This window comes from Cervus elaphus, chromosome 23 (assembly GCF_910594005.1).
Source record: "Cervus elaphus chromosome 23, mCerEla1.1, whole genome shotgun sequence".
Lineage (NCBI taxonomy): Eukaryota > Metazoa > Chordata > Mammalia > Artiodactyla > Cervidae > Cervus > Cervus elaphus.
The window spans coordinates 34,055,529-34,071,533 of NC_057837.1; positions in this window are offsets into that span (position 1 = coordinate 34,055,529).

A 16,005-nucleotide genomic window follows, 5' to 3' on the forward strand; every position below is an offset into this window, starting at 1 on the left:
TAGTATGATAATCTCTAGGTTCATTTGTGTTGCTGCAAATGGCATTGTTTAATTCTTTTTTATGGCTGAGTAATATTCCATTGTGTATATATGCCACATCTTCTTTATCCATACCTCTGTTGATGGACATTTAGATTGCTTCCCTGTCTTGGCTGTTGTCAATAGTGCTGTGGTGAACATTAGGGTGCATGTATCTTTTCAAAGAAGGGCTTTCTTTGAATATATGTTCAGGAGTGGGATTCGTGGATCATATGGTAGCTCTATTTTTAGTTTTTTAAGGAACCTCCATACTGTTCTCCATAGTGGTTGTACTGATTTACTTTCCTAGCAACAGTGTAGGAGAGCTCCCTTTCCTCCACATCCTCATTGTATGCTTGTGTGTCCAGTCACAGTCATGGCCAGCTCTTTGTGACCCTTTGGACTGTAGCCCACCAGGCTCTTCTGTCTATGGGATTTTTCAGGCAAGAATTTTGGAATGGATTACCATTTTCCTCAGGGAATCTTCCTGACCCAGGGACCAAACCTGAGTCTCCTGTGTCTCCTGCCTTGCAGGTGGATTCTTTACCCACCAAACCATCAGGGAAGACCCCCACATCCTCTCCAGCATTTACTGTTTGTAGACTTATTGATGATGGCCATTCTAACTGCTGTGAAGTGATGCTGCACTGTAGTTTTCATTTGCATTTCTTTGCTAATTAGTGATGTTGAGCATCTTCTCATGTGTCTGTTGGCCATCTGTATGTCTTCTTTGGAGAAATATCTATTTAGGTCTTTTATCCATTTTTGGATTCAGTTGTATGTTTTCTTGACATAGAGCTACATGAGCTGTTCGTATATTTTGGAGATTAAACTCTGGTTGGTTGCTTTATTTGCAAATATTTTCTCACATTCTGTGGGTTGGCTTTTTGTTTTGTTCATGGTTTCTTTTGCCATGAAAAAACTAAGTTTAATTAGGTCTCATTTGTTTATTTTTGTTTTCATTTCCATTGCTCTGGGAGGTGGATCCAAAAAGATATTGCTGTGATTTGTGTCAAAGAGTGTTGTTTTCCTTTAAGAATTTTATAGTGTCCAGCCTTACATTTAGGTCTTTGATCCGTTTTGAGCTTATTTTTGTTTATGGTGCTAAAGAGTTCTAATTTTCATGCTTTTATGTGTAGCTGTCTAGTTTTCCCAGCACCATTTATTGAAGATTCAGACTGTCTGTTTACCATTATATTATTCTTGCCCCCTTTGTCAGAGAAGTTATCCTAATTTTTAAAAATTCTTTTTTTTTTTCTCTTCAGCTTGGATAATTTCCAGTACTGTCTTCCAGTTCACTAGTCTTTTCCTCTGTGTCACTTAATCTACTGTTGATTCCTTGTTGCAGGGAGGAAGCCAATTCTGACTCCATGTTGGAACTGTTTCTTTGACTTGCTTTTCATTGTTTTTGTTATTATAATCATAAAGAATGGTTTACCTCAGAGAATCCTGCCCCTCTGCCTAAACGAAAGTTCCTTTGTTCAGAGTCCGGTCCACATGTGGATGGCAGGAAGGAAGTAATTAACACATCTCTTTCCTGAGGCTTGCCATTCTAGGAGATGTTTGCGAGATTACTGGCCTTTTTACTTCACTTCCTCACCTCCTCTCATCTCTAATCTATAAAAGAACCTAGCATCCAGACCCCAATAAGATGGTTATTTTGAGGTACTAACCTGCATCTTCTTGGCCTGCCAGCGCTCCAATTAAAGTCTCTTCCTTGCCTCAACACCTCATCTCTTGGATTCATTGACCTGTGGTGCAGCAAGCAGAGCGAGCTTGGACTTGGTAACACTTATACTGTATTATTTATTTCAGTCATTGTATTCTTTAGCTCTGTTTGGTTCTTCTTTACACTTTCTCTTTTTAAACTTATTACTGCATGCATCCATTCTTCTGAGTTAGTTGAGCATCTTTATAATCATTACCTTGAACATTGGGTAGATTGCTTATCTCCACTTAGTTCTTCTCAGTTTGATCTCGTTCCTTCATTTGGAACATACTCCTCTGTCTCCTCATTTTGCCTAATTCTGTGTTTCCATGTGTTGGTAATTCAGCTGTGTTTCCTAATCTAGAGGACATGGCCTTATGTAGAAGACATTCTGTGAAGGGGAGCCCACTCCCTTCTGGTCACCTCATGTAGGCTGTGTTGACTGTTATGTTGTGGTTGGTGTGACTGCTGTGGGCACATTGGTACATGGGTCTGGTCCCTGGCCCAGTTGACTACACAGCCCTAGTTCAAGCCACCCCTGTTGGCTTGCTGTTAGGGAGGGGTCCTGGCATGGCTGGTTGCATGGCATGGGGGTTGCCCAGAGCTGGTGCTGGCCTGCTTGTTGGTGTGGCCTAATCCTTGGGTGGGTGACTGTTAGTCCTGAGGGATCCTGGGGTTGATGCCAGTCCACTAGTGGATGGATCCTGGGCTGGCTGGCTGTGGGGCCAGAGGGACCTGGGAATGATGCTAGTCTGCTGTGGGTGGCTGGAGGGAGGATTCCAGAATGACGCTTGCCAGCACCAGTATCTTAGTGGTAGAATGAGCTCCCCAAAATGACTGCTGCCAGCGTCTATGACACCAGGGGAGGTTTCAGTAGCCTCCAAGAGGCTCTCCAAATCAGTGTGTTTGACCCAAATCCCTGCAAAGTATTGAGTCTGCACTGGGACTTGAATTATGTGAGATTACTGTGTGCCCTTTAGGAATCTGTTTTCCACATCCTTCTGGTTCTTCTATACACAAGCCCTGTCACCCTTCAAAGCCACATATTCTGGGGTCTTGTTTTTGGTACAGGACCTCCAAATTGGGGAGCCCAATGTGGGCCTCAGACCCCTCCCTCTTTGGAAAGAACCTTTGCAGTTGTGGTTATCTTCCCATTTGTGAATTGTCTACCTGAGGGGGTGGTGGTGTGGGTCAGATCATATTGTGTCTCTACCATCCCTCCCCATCTCGTTGTGGTTCCTTCTTTATATCTTTAGTTTTGGAAAAATCTTTTCTGCTGGTCTTTAGGTTGTTCTCACTGATAGTTTCTCTGTAATTAGTTGTAAGTTTTGTGTGCCCGTGTGAGGAAATGAGCTCAGTTCTACTCTACTGTCTTGGCTGCACCTTCACTGTGTTTTCATTTTTACTCATCTGTGGGATTTTCCAGTTTCCTTTGTGAGTTTTTCTTTGATCCACTGGTTAAGAGTGTGTTGCTTGGTTTTAAAGTTAAATAAATAAATAAATAAATTAAAAAAACAATAATAAAAATTAAAAAAAGGAAACATCTCAAAAAGTGTGCTGCTTAATTTTTTAAATTTTGTGAATTTTGTTATTGATTTCTAACTTTAACCCTGTTGTGGATTAGAGAAAATATTTTGTATAATATCTGTCTTTAAAAAATTTGATATTTGTGGCCTAACATATGGTTAGGCCACATATGGGACAATGGGACATGTGCACTTGAGAATAATATGTGTTCTCTTGTTGCTGGCTAGAGTGTTCTATATATGTCTATTATATCTAGTTGGTTTATTGTCTTTTTAAGTCTTCTATTTCCTTACTTAGCTTCTGTCTAGTTATTTTATTCACTACTGTGAGTCTAGTATTGAAGTCTCCAACTTTTACTATGGAGCTCTCTATTTCTCCCTTCAGTTCTGTCCATTTTTGCTGCATTTCTTATATTTTGATGGTCTGTAATTAGATATATGACTTCCCTGGTGGCTCAGATGGTAAAGCATCTGCCTAAAATGCAGGAGACCTGGGTTCAATCCCTGAATTGGGAAGATCTCCTGGAGAAGGAAATGCCAACCTTCAGTGTTCTTGCCTGGAAAATTAGATATATAAATGTTTATAATTGTTTATAAATGTTTATAATTGTTATATCTTTTTTCTGTGTTAAACCTTTTATAATATATGACATTCTTCTTTGTCTCTTATAACCTTTTATGATTTAAAGTCTGTTTTGTCTGATATTACCATAACCTCATCCCCTTTACAGCTTTTTTGCTCCCCTTTCCTATATTCCTGTTACTTTTTGGGTTTAATTGGTTTTTTGTAGTGAAATGTTTAAATCCCTTTCTTATTTCCTCTTATTATATTCTATAGCTATTTTCTGGTGGTTACCGTGGGGATTACATTTAACATTTTGAAGTTGTAACACTCGACTTTATATCAACTTAACTTTGTTAACATACAAACACAGCTCCTTTCCAGCTTTTTCCCCACCTTCCTTGGTGGTGGTTGTCACAAAATTACATCTTGATACATTGTACACCCCTAAACATAAACTGATAATCATTTAAAATGCATTAATTAGTCCTTTATATTATGTAGAAAACAAGATTTGGAGTTACAAACCAAAGTTACAGCAATAATAGTTTTTACACTAATAATTTTTTCTTTAAATGTGTTAATTTCTTAAACCATGTTGAAAACAAAAAATGCAATTACACATCATTTTTGTAATAGCTTTTATAATTTCCCATCTGTTACCTTTCTTGAAATCTTCATTTTTCAGTACAGCTTCAAGTTACCACCTAGTGTCTTTTCATTTCACCTTGCAGGACTTCCTTGAGCATTTATTTCAGGGCAGGTCTAATGGTGAAGAACTCCCTCAGCTTTTGTTTATCTGGGAATGTCTTAATTTCTTCTTCATACTTAAAAACAGTTTTTCTGGATATAGGATTCTTGGTTGAAAGTTTTTTCTTTTAGCACTTAGAGTATATGGGCTCACTGTCTTCTGGACTCTAAAGTTTCTGATGAAAAATCTGATAATCTTATCGAGGGTGCTTGTATGTGATAATTTGCTTCTTTCTGCCTGTTTTCAAGATTCTTTCTCTTGATGATTGATTATGATGTGTCTTGGTGTAGGTCTCTTTGAGTTCTTCTTAACTTGGAGATTATTGACCATCTTGGATGTTTATACTCATGTTTTTCATTAAGCTTGAGAAGTTTTCAGCCACTATTTCTTCAGCTATTCTCTCTTCCCCTTTTCTCTCTTCTTCTGGGACTCCTATGATGCATATCTTGGTACACTTGATGGTGTCCCACAGATCCCTTAGTCTCTGTTCACCTTTCTTCAATTTTATTTTTTCTTTCTGATCCTCACATTTGATAATTTTTGTGGCCCGATATTCAAGTTTGCTAATTCTTTCTTTGGCCTACTCAAATCTGTTTTTGAATGCCCCCAGTGAATCTTAAGGCTTCCCAGGTGGCTCAGTAATAAGAATCTGCCTGCCAATGCAGGGGACATGAGAGATGCAGGTTTGATCCCTGGGTTGAAAAGATCCCCTGGAGTAGGAAATGCAACCCACTCCAGTGTTCTTGACTGGAAAACTCCATGGACAGAGGAACCTGGTGGGCTACCGTCCATGGAGTCACAAAGAGTTGGATGTGACTGAGCAACTGAGCATGCACAGTGAAGTTTTAAGTTTGTTGTACTTTTCAAAAGCTACAGAACTTCTTTTTAGTTTTTTTTTAATCTCTATTTTTGAAAAATTTATTTAATGTATTTCTGTTTGGCCGTGCTTGGTCTTCACTGCTGTGCATGGGCTTTCTCCAGCTGCAGTGAGCAGGTTCTACTCTGCTGCAGTGTGCAGGCTTCTCACTGGTGGCTGCTCTTGTGGAGCACAGGCTACAGGTACGTGCACCTCAGTCTTGCGGTCTTCAGTAGTTGCAGCATGTGGGCTCAGTAGCTGCTGCAAGGGGCCCTAGAGCATGGGCTCAGTAGCTGTGGCTCACGGGCTCAGTTGCCCCATGGTGTGTGGAATCTTCCTGGGCCAGGGATTAAACACATGCCCCCTGCATTGGCAGACAGATTCTTAACCACTGGATCACCAGGAAAATCCTGTCTCTTTATTTAGTTTCCATTTTGTTCACAGTGCAGTTTCTTGACTTTCTTGCATCATCCTTTAATTCTTTGAGCATCTTTAAGACAGTTGTTGTAACATCTTTGTCTAGTAGATCTGCCATCTGGTCTTTTTCAGGGACAGTTTATATTGACTTATTTTACCTTTTGAATGGGCCACACTTTCCTCTTTCTATGACTTGTGATTTTTGTTGTTGTTGAATGCTAGACTTTTGAATCTAATAATGTCACTCTGGAAATCAGATTATTCCCTTTCCCCAGGGTTTGCTCTTTGTTATTGTTTTATTTTTGTAAACTGTCTCTGAGCCAGTGATCCATCTAAAGTATAAACTTAAGGTTTTCTTGAGTCTTTCCTGAGCCTTTTCCTGAGTATGTGAAATTACTTTCTAATTTCCTCCATATATTAATTGTTTTAAATGTCCTAATGTCTGGCTCCCAGAGTCTTGGTGTGGAGATGCGGAGGAAAAGGAGGTTAGAGTTAAGGATGGGAAATTGAGTCAATGCCAATGAAAATCATTATGAGATACCATCTCACACCCATTGTTGTTGTTCAGTCACTCATTCTTTCTGACTTTTTGTGACCCCATGGACTGTAGCACACCAGGCTTCCCTGTCCTTCACTATCTCCCGGAGTTTGCTCAAACTCATGTCCATTGAGTTGGTGATGCCATCCAACCATCTCATTCTCAGTTTCCCCTTCTTCTCCTCCTCCTCCTTCAATCTTGCCCAGCATCAAGGTCTTTCCCAATGAGTTGGCTCTTTGCGTCCAGTGGCCAAAGTATTGGAACTTCAGCATCAGCTTCCAATGAATATTCAGGATTGATTTCCTTTATTATTGACTGGCTTGATCTCCTTGCCGTCCAAGGGACTCTCAAGAATCTTCTCCAACACCACAGTTCGAAAGTATTAATTCTTTGGCACTCAGCCTTCTTTATGGTCCAACTCTCACATTGTACATGAGTACTGGAAAAACCATAGCTTTGATTATACAGACCTTTGTCAGCAAGGTAATGTCTCTGCTTTTAAATATGCTGCCTAGGTTTGTTATAGCTTGTTTTCCAAGGAGCAAGCATCTTGTAATTTCATGGGTGCAGTCACCATCCGCAGTGATTTTGGAGCCCAAGAAAATAAAGTCTGTCACTGTTCCCCATCTGTTTGCCATGAAGTGATGGGACAAGATGCCATGAACTTCGTTTTTTAAATGTTGAGTTTTAAGCCAGCTTTTTCACTCTCCTCTTTCACCGTCATCAAGAGGCTCTTTAGTCTTGCTTCCCTATCTGCCATTAGGGTGGTATCATCTGCATATCTGAGGTTATTGATATTTCTGCCAGGAATTTTGATTCCAGCTTGTGCTTCATCCAGCCTGGCATTTTGCATGATGTACTCTGCATGTAAGTTAAATAAGCAGGGTGACAATATACAACCTTGACACACTCCTTTCCCGATTTTTAAACAGTCTGTTTGTTCCATGTCTGTTGCTTCTTGACCTGATACAGGTTTTGCAGGAGGCAGGTAAGGTGGTCTGGTATTCCCATATAAGAATTCTCCACAGTTTGTTTTGATCCACATAGTCAAAGGCTTTAGTGTAGTCAGTGAATGAGAAGTAGATGTTTTTCTAGAATTCCCTTGCCTTTTCTATGATGCAACAGATGTTGGCCATTTGGTCTTTGGTCCCTCTGTCTTTTCTAAACCCAGCTTGTACATCTGGAAGTTCTCAGTTCACATACTGTTGAAGCCTAGCTTGAAGGACTTTGAGCATTACTTTGCTGGCATGTGAAGAGCTTAATTGGGTAGTAGTTTGAACATCCTTCAGCATTTCCCTTCTTTGAAATTGGAATGAAAACTGACCTTTTCCAGTCCTGTGGCCACTGCTGTTTTCCAAATTTGCTGGTATATTGAGTGTAGCACTTCAACAGCATCATCTTTTAGGATTTGAAATAGTTCAGCTGGAATTCTGTCATCTCCACTAGCTTTGTTCATAGTTCATTCTTCCTAAGGCCCACTTGCCTTCATACTCCAGGATGTCTGGCTCTAGGTGAGTGACCACACCCTCATGGGTACCCAGGTCATTAAGATGTTTTTTGTACAGCTCTCCTGTGTATTCTTGTCATCCCTTATTAATCTCTTCTGTTAGTTCCTTACCATTTCTGTCCTTTATTATACCCATCTTTGCATGAAATATTCCCTTGGTGTATCTAATTTCTTGAAGAGATCTCTAGTATTTCTCATTCTATTGTTTTCCTCTTTTTCTTTGCATTGTTCACATAAGAAGACTTTCTTATCTCTCCTTCCTATTCTTTGGAACTCTGCATTCAGATGGGTATATCTTTCCCTTTCTCCTTTGCCTTTCTTTCACTTCTCTTCTTTTCTCAGTTATTTGTAAGGCCTCCTCAGACAACCATTTTGCCTTGTTGCATTTCTTTTTCTTGGGGATGGTTTTGTTCATCGCTTCTTGTACTGTGTACACCAATTAGAATGGCTATTATCAAATACACAATAACAAATGTTGACAAGGACATGGAGAAATTGAAATGCTTGTGTATTGCAGATGGAATATAAAACAGTGTACCGCTGAGGAAGAGTTTGGCAGCTCCTCAAAAAGTTTAACTTAGAATTACCATTTGATCCAGCAGTGCCACTTCTAGGTATACATCCAAAATAATTGAGAGCAGGAACTCAAGTATTTGCAAGTCAGTGATCATAGAGGCCTATTCACAATAGCCAGAAAAGGTGGAAATAGCTAGATGTCGGTTGATAGATGAGTGGATAAACAAGATGTGCCATATACAGTCAATGGAATATTATTTAGCCTTAAAAAGGAATGCAGTTCTGATACATACCACAGCCTGGATGAACCTTAAGGATAAATGGTTATGCTAAGTGAAATAAGCCAGACACAAAAGGACAAATACTGCATGATTTCACTCATATGAGGTATGTAGAGTAGACCAATTCATAGAGAAAATACAATAGTGCATAATAAGGTTAACAGAAGCTGGGGAGAGGGATGGGTGAGGAGTTATGGGTACAAAGCTTCTGTTTGGAGATGATGAAAAATGGATAGTGGTGATAGTATAACATAGTGAATATACTTCATGCTATTGAATTGTATAGTTCAGTTCAGTTGTTTTCCTCTTATACTTACATATGGTTAAAATGGTAAAGTTTATATTGTACTTATTTTATGATAAGAAAACATTCAAGCCCCAGAGTAATAGTAGAACATAGCATTTTCTGAAGATAAGAGATTATTTAAAAAGTTTTTAACTTGTAATTTGCCTTGAACATGTCTGCATTTGAGAAGTTCCCTTTCCACTTTCTAGTACTCTAAAAGAAGCCTAATCCAGTAACAGAAATATTGAGTCTCTGCAACACAACTCAATATACTTTAGAACACAAAGATGGTGCTTACTACTTGTTTTATTTTGATCTTCTTTTAATTAATAAAATGGAGGCACTGAAAAGGCTAATTTTTAATAGTTTTTGCAAAGGTGTATTCCTGTGTGGTCACCACTCTTCATGTTATAGTTAGCATATCTGCTCTTCAGATTCATCCATGTTGTATGTGTTGCATACTGTTGAGTGGTATTCCATTGTGTGGAAAACTGCAGTGTATTTATTCCCTGGTTGCTAGATATCTGGGTTATCTTCAGTTTGGCTTTTATGGCTAAAACTGCTGTGAACATTTGAATATGATTTTTGAGTGGGCTTATCATTCCAATCCCTAAGAAAGGCAAATCCCAAAGAATGCTCAAACTACTTGCACAATTGCACTCATCTCACACGCTAGTAAAGCAATGCTCAAAATTCTCCAAGCCAGGCTTCAGCAATATGTGAACCGTGAACTTCCAGATGTTCAAACTGGTTTTAGAAAAGGCAGAGGAACCAGAGATCAAATTGCCAACATCCGCTGAATCATCAAAAATGCAAGAGAGTTCCAGAAAAACATCTGCTTTATTGACTACGCCAAAGCCTTTGACTGTGTGGATCACAATAAACTGTGGAAAATTCTGAAAGAGATGGGAATACCAGACCACCTGATCTGCCTCTTGAGAAACCTGTATGCAGGTCAGGAAACAACAGTTAGAACCGGACATGGAACAACAGGCTGGTTCCAAATAGGAAAAGGAGTACGTCAAGGCTGTATATTGTCACCCTGTTATTTAACTTATATGCAGAGTACATCATGAGAAATGCTGGGCTGGAGGAAGCACAAGCTGGAATCAAGATTGCTGGGAGAAATATCAATAACCTCAGATATGCAGATGACACCACCCTTATGGCAGAAAGTGAAGAGGAACTAAAAAGCCTCTTGATGAAAGTGAAAGAGGAGAGTGAAAAAGTTGGCTTAAAGCTCAACATTCAGAAAACTAAGATCATGGCATCCAGTCCCATCACCTCATGGGAAATAGATGGGGAGACAGTGGAAACAGTGTCAGACTTTATTTTTTTGGGCTCCAAAATCACTGCAGATGGTGACTGCAGCCATGTAATTAAAAGATGCTTACTCCTTGGAAGGAAAGTTATGACCAACCTAGAGAGCATATTAAAAAGCAGAGACATTACCAACAAAGGTCCGTCTGGTCAAGGCTATGGTTTTACCAGTGGTCATGTATGGATGTGAGAGTTGGACTGTGAAGAAAGCTGAGTGCAGAAAAATTGATGCTTTTGAACTGTGGTGTTGGAGAAGACTCTTGAGAGTCCCTTGGACTGCAAGGAGATCCAACCAGTCCATCCTAAAGATCAGTCCTGGGTGTTCATTGGAGGGACTGATGTTGAAGCTGAAGCTCCAGTACTTTGGCCACCTCATGCGAAGAGTTGACTCATTGGAAAAGACCCTGATGCTGGGAGGGATTGGGGGCAGGAGGAGAAGGGGACGACAGAGGATGAGATGGCTGGATGGCATCACCGACTCGATGGGCATGAGTTTTGAGTGAACTCCGGGAGTTGGTGATGGACAGGGAGGCCTGGCGTGCTGCGATTCATGGGGTCACAAAGAGTCGGACATGACTGAGCAACTGAACTGAACTGATGCTTTCATTCATCTTTGGTAAACACCAAGGAATGGGATTTCTGGGTATCAATTCAATATTAACTGGGGGATTTCTGCAGAAACTAACACTTGTGGCTAGTGATTTTTATTTTGGCCAGCCAAAAATGAATTCTTTTATTTCACTAAACACTTTGCAGGTTATTACATTCAGTGGTTACAACTGACACACCTGTAAATCTTCTCCAGCACCATGAGTTTCATTTTCACTTTTTATATCAGAAGCAATCACTAAGAATTTTTTGTCTTTTTGTTGGTTTAATATTCATACCATATGAATCAGAACATTCTAAAGAATTATCATCTTCTGAGACACTAGTATACATGTTGTGTGGACAGAGAAAGTATCTGCATAAAATTCACTGAAAAATTCTTCACTCAAAATTCCACGATGCGTCATTTTTGAAAATTTTATGGTAATAAACCTGTGTTTATAATATATACAAGGTTTGAACAAAAGTCTGATGGAGCAAAATGTGAATGATAATGACAGTTACAAGTTGCATAAGAAACTTTGATCAATTTTAAGCTCTAATAACTTCACAGTTATGTTAATTGTATTACTCTCTAAAAATGTATTGCTGAGTCTCCAATCAATAACGATAACAAAAGACATACTAATATGTCTCCAGTGAGTATTTAACTGTATTTAACTTTATGAGACACTGACAAACTATCTTCTAAAGTGGGTGTACTATTTTAATTTCCCACTAGTAATGTATGAGAGTTCCAGTTGGTTTCTATTCTGTACAGTATTTGGTATTACCGATAGTCTTAGCTATATAAATGAGTGCATGCAAGTATATTCTCCCAGTCTGTCTTCTCTTTGATTTTCATAACTATCTTTTGGAGAGCAAAATTTTTAAGTTGTAATTTCAATTCATCAATTACTCTTTTCCATGACTCATTCATCCTTTTTGTGTCTTATCTACGAACTATTTGCCTAATCAGAGGTCACAAAGAATTCCTTATGTTTTCTTCCAGAAGGTTTATAATTTTAGCTCTTGTATTTAAGTATGTCATCCATTTGGAAATAATTTGTGTATGATATGACATATGGTCAAGTTCATTTTCCTGCATATGGTGTGACATAAGGATCAAGTTCTAATATCAGCAGTATATTTTGAAAAGATGGTCATTTAACCATTGGATTATGTTGGCACCTTTGGCAAAAATCAATTGGCTGTGAATATGTGGGTCTCCTCCTAACTTTTAATGGTTTTCTTGATCTGTATGTCCATTCTCATGCCCATGCAACCCTGTATTGACTACTGCAACTTTATAGGAAGGCTAGAAATCAGGTAATCTAAGTCCTCCAACTTAATTCTTTTCCAAAATTGTTTTGCTTACCTGCTTTGCATTTTGACATAAATGTTGAATAAGGCTGTCAATTTCCACAATTATATGGCTTCAGTTTTCACTGGAATCATGTTGAATCAGTAGATGAATTTGAGGAAGATTGACACAGCAATGACATTGAATCAATCTTCTGATCAATACACATGGACTACCTTCTCATTTGCATTGCATCTTTCTTTCAGCTGTATTTAGTATTTTTGGTGCCCGTGTTTTGCCCATATTTGATAAATTATCCCTAAATGTTTCATATATGAAAAAACTAAATTTCCATTTTACCACTGTTATAAGGTCATCATGCAAAAATCTATCATATTTTTATATCTGCAAATAAAGTTACTTATCTTTTCACAATCTGTGTGCCTTTCATTTTTTTCCTGTCATGCTGCACCTGATGGGACCTTTAGTACAATGCTTATATAAAAGAGAGTAGACATTCTTGCTTTGTTCATAATTTTAGAAAGAAACCATTCAATTTTTCAAAATTATTGTAATAACTATTGGGTTTGTTGCAGGTCCCTCTGTTAGATTGAGGAAATTTCCTTCTATTCCTAGATTGCTGAGGATTTTTATGACTTGGTGTAGAATTTTGTCAGGTGCTTCCTCTACACCTGTTAAGATGATCATGTGGCTTTTCTTTTTGCTCTGTAGATATGATAGAAGTATGTAAAATGATGTAAATTGGTTTCTGAATGCAAAACAACCTTGCAGTCCTGGGATAAATTCCACTTGGTCATAAAGTACTTTCCTTTTGATTCACTACTCAAAATGATTTCCAGATACTTTGTCAAGGATTTTTGCATCTACATTCAGAGAAATATTAGTGTGAAGTTTTTACTTATTGTTATGTCATTGTCTGGTTTTCCTATCAGGTTAATGCTGGCTCCACAGACTAAGGTGATGGGAAATGTGTTTTATTTTCTGGATGAGCTTGTGTGGAATTTGTACAGTAAATTCTGTAAAATTTTGGTAGACTTCACGGGTGAAGCCATCTGGTCCTGGAGTCTTCTTTGTGGGAAGATTTTTTAAAAGTTTTATTTATTTATGGCTGCACAGGGTCTTTGTTGCTGTGCATGGGCTTTCTCTAGTTGTGGCAAGTGGGAACTACTCCAGTTGTGATGCGTTAGCTTCTCATTGCAGTGGCTTCTCTTATTGTAGAACACAGGCTCTAGAGCTTGTGGCACATAGACTTAGTGCATGTGGGATCTTCCTGGACCAGGGATTGAACCCACATCTCCTGCATTGGCAGGTGGATTCTTAACCATCGGACTACCAGGGAAGTCCTGTGGGAAGGTTTATAACTAGCAATTTAATTTCTATGTGGTTGGACTAATCAGGTTATCTATTTCTTGTTATAGTGAGTTTTAGTCGTGTCATTTTCATCAACACTATCAAGTGCATTGACTTAAAGTTCACAATACTTCCTTTTCATCCTTTTACCCTGTAGAATTTGCAAGAAGAATATCTTCTCTTATTCTTGACGATTTGTCTTCTTGATCTATTTGGCTGGAGGTTTATCAATTTTTTCAAAGAATCAGGTTCTAATTTCATTGGTTTACTCATTGCTTTTCTGTTTTCTATGCCATTGATTTCTTCTATTATTGCCTTTCTGCTTGGTTTGGATTTAATTTTATTCTTCTAATTTCCAAAGGGGGAAGCTTATGCCTTCTTTTCTAATACAAGCATTTAATATTATGAATTTTCTTATATGCACTGCTATTACTGGTTACTGCAACTTCTGATGTTGGATTTTCATTTTTACTTAGTTCTTTTTATTATCAATTTTTACTTAGAAACATGTTACATAGTTTCAAATAGTTTTGTGGGGCAGGGGGAGGGGATTTTTCAGATGTATTTCTGTTACTGATTTCTAGTTTATTTTGTAGTCAAAGAAAACCACTTTGTTTTTAATTCTTTTGAATTTGAAGGTTGTTGCATGGCTCATAATATGGTTTCTCTTCATGAATGTCCCATGCCTTGTTGCGGGAAATGTGAATTGTTGAGTGGACTGTATTTGTTCACCAGAACAGAGAAATTTCTGTTCTATTTTTTTTAAGGTTTGAAGTCCATATTGTAGTTGTTCTAATATATCCTTCCATTGATCTTAAGAAGTCTAAGTTTACATTTTCATGTTTTCATGGCTAATTTTAAGTTTACACACAGATTTGAAAAAAAAAGTCTTTGCCCTTCCCTTTTTCTCCATGTTATGAAATGTGTATTAGTCTTGCTGACATCTTCTCATATTACTTACAGCCAGATTTAAGTTTAGATGTAGAGAGTGTAGGCTATTCTCACATGAGATGTGATACAGGCTAGTTAAGAGCATGGCTCTTGGTGTCATATTTTATTCTACTCCTTAGTATGTGCGTGTTCATGGGCACATGGTGTTTCTGTCTGGTAAGGCTTCTGCGAAATCAGCTTTGACAACAGCAGCAAGGAATCCGTGCATGTGGCACAGGTCAGTGACACGCTGCTACTGGATTTGGGGGAGTGATGGGGAGTGCTGACGCGTTTTCATCTTCAGAACTTCTCTGATGAATCTAGACTTCCTTCATTAGCCATTTACTTGTATAAATCGAGCACGGACTTCTTTAAGCTTCCTGTTAGAGTGATTATAGTATGAATGTGTCCTAAGAAGGGTTGCTTATTCTTGTTTCCTAAAAAGCAAAATGGTTGTCTGAGGAGGCTTTACAAATAGCTGTGAAAAGAAGGGAAGCAGAAAGGGAAGATATACCCATTTGAATGCAGAGTTCCAAAGAATAGCAAGGAGAGATAAGAAAGCCTTCCTCAGTGATCAGTGCAAAGAAATAGAGGAAAACAATAGAATGGGAAAGAGAAAATGGGAAAGTAGAGATCTCTTCAAGAAAATTAGAGATATCAAGGGAACATTTCATGCAGAGATGGGCTCAATAAAGGACAGAAATGGTAGGGACCTAACAGAAGCAGAAGATAATTAAGAAGAGGTGGCAAGAATACACAGAACTGTACAAAAAAGATCTTCACGACCAGATAATCACGATGGTGTGATCACTCACCTAGAGCCAGACTTCCTGGAATGTGAAGTCAAGTGGGCCTTAGGAAGCATCATTATGAACAAAGCTAGTGGAGGTGATGGAATTCCAGTTGAGCTATTTCAAATCCTGAAAGATGACGCTGTGAAAGTGCTGCACTCAATATGCCAGCAAATTTGGAAAATTCAGCAGTGGCCACAGGACTGGAAAAGGTGTTTTCATTCCAATCCCTAAGAAAGGCAATCCCAAAGAATGCTCAAACTAGCATCCTCAAATGAGTACAATTGCACTCATCTCACACGCTAGTAAAGTAATGCTCAAAATTCTCCAAGCCAGGCTTCAGCAATATGTGAACCGTGAACTTCCAGATGTTCAAGCTGGTTTTAGAAAAGGCAGAGGAACCAGAGATCAAATTGCCAACATCCGCTGGATCATCGAAAAAGCAACAGAGTTCCAGAAAAACATCTATTTCTGCTTTATTGACTACGCCAAAGCCTTTGACTGTGTGGATCACAATAAACTGTGGAAAATTCTGAAAGAGATGGGAATATCAGACCACCTAACCTGCCTCTTGAGAAACCTGTATGCAGGTCAGGAAGCAACAGTTAGAACTCGACATGGAACAACAGGCTGGTTCCAAACAGGAAAAGGAGTATGTCAAGGCTGTATATTGTCACCCTGCTTATTTAACTTGTATGCAGAGTACATCATGAGAAACGCTGGGCTGGAGGAAGCA